This window comes from Geospiza fortis, unplaced genomic scaffold, assembly GCF_000277835.1.
Source record: "Geospiza fortis unplaced genomic scaffold, GeoFor_1.0 scaffold590, whole genome shotgun sequence".
Lineage (NCBI taxonomy): Eukaryota > Metazoa > Chordata > Aves > Passeriformes > Thraupidae > Geospiza > Geospiza fortis.
This window is the reverse complement of record NW_005054402.1, coordinates 300,694-301,868: the sequence shown is the minus strand read 5'-3', so window position 1 is coordinate 301,868 and position 1,175 is coordinate 300,694.

The following is a 1,175-nucleotide window of genomic DNA, read 5'->3' as shown; positions in this document are numbered from 1 at the left end:
CGCGCCCTTGACCCGCCCTGAGCCGGCGGGGCCGCGAACAGCGCGGGCAAAGCCCCCCGATCCCCCCGATTTCACCCGCCAAGGCGCAGGATCGCAGCATTCCCTGAGCCGAAAGGGACCCGCGGGGAGCATCGAGACAAATCCTGGCCCCGCACAGGACCCCAAGAATTCCCCCCGGTGCCCGGGAGCCTTGTCCAGAGCCCGGCTCTTCCCCCAAGATCCTGAAAACACAGCGGGGCCGGGAGAAGGATGACGATGGGGGAGTTTTGTTTATGTTTCGTTATACGATCGTTCTATAGCTCCGTTATGTATCGTTATCGCTAACCCCACAATCAATAGGTCCCTTATATCTCGCTATACATCCTTACACGTCGCTTTCACGGCGGCGGCTCCAGAGACCGATGGAAGCCCCGCCTGACCCCCCGCTCCCCTTCCCGCAGTCAGACCAGGTTTCCTTCCCGGCTCCAGCCCTGGATTCCCGCGGCAGTCTCAGGTGTCTCGTTCCATAAAGCAAATTATTCACAGCAACACCGAGTCAGCCCGAGCCGGTCCCTCCGGAGAGCACCGACCGCCTCATCCCTACCCCAAACTGTGCATTCTGGCCCCTGCACACTAACTCAGATTCTGCCCCAAAATGTTCATTTTGGCCCCTACAGAATCCGCCCCGGAGCGACGCCCCGGGCCCCGCTCGGCCGAGGCAGCTCCGGTGTCCCCTGCCCGCAGCTCCCGCTGCTGCCGCCGTCCCGCTGCGGGTACCGGGACGGGACAGCGATCCCTGCGTCGGGACACCCATCCCCGTGCCGGGACAGCGATCTCTGCGCCAGCATAGCGATCCCTGCGCCAGCATAGCGATCCCCGTGCCGGGACACCCATTCCCCGTTCCCCGCTCGGGGCTGTCCCCGTTCCCCGCTCACCTCCGAGCCCGGCGCCGCCGCCCCCGGTGCCCCGGCCCGGCCCCGCCGCTCCCCGGGCTCCGCTACGGCGCTCCTGAGTTTGGTCCCAGAAAAAAACCTCGGGTTTTATTTCTGAGCTCGGACCAGCAGGACTTGCCCAGACCCCCCCGGGGACCCCCAGTGTGATGTAGGGACAGCCGGAACCCCGGCGGTGTCGGGCGGTGCATTGCACTGCAATGGGGGGACCCGCCGAGCGGGTCCGGCCCCGGGTGGGGGCTCCAG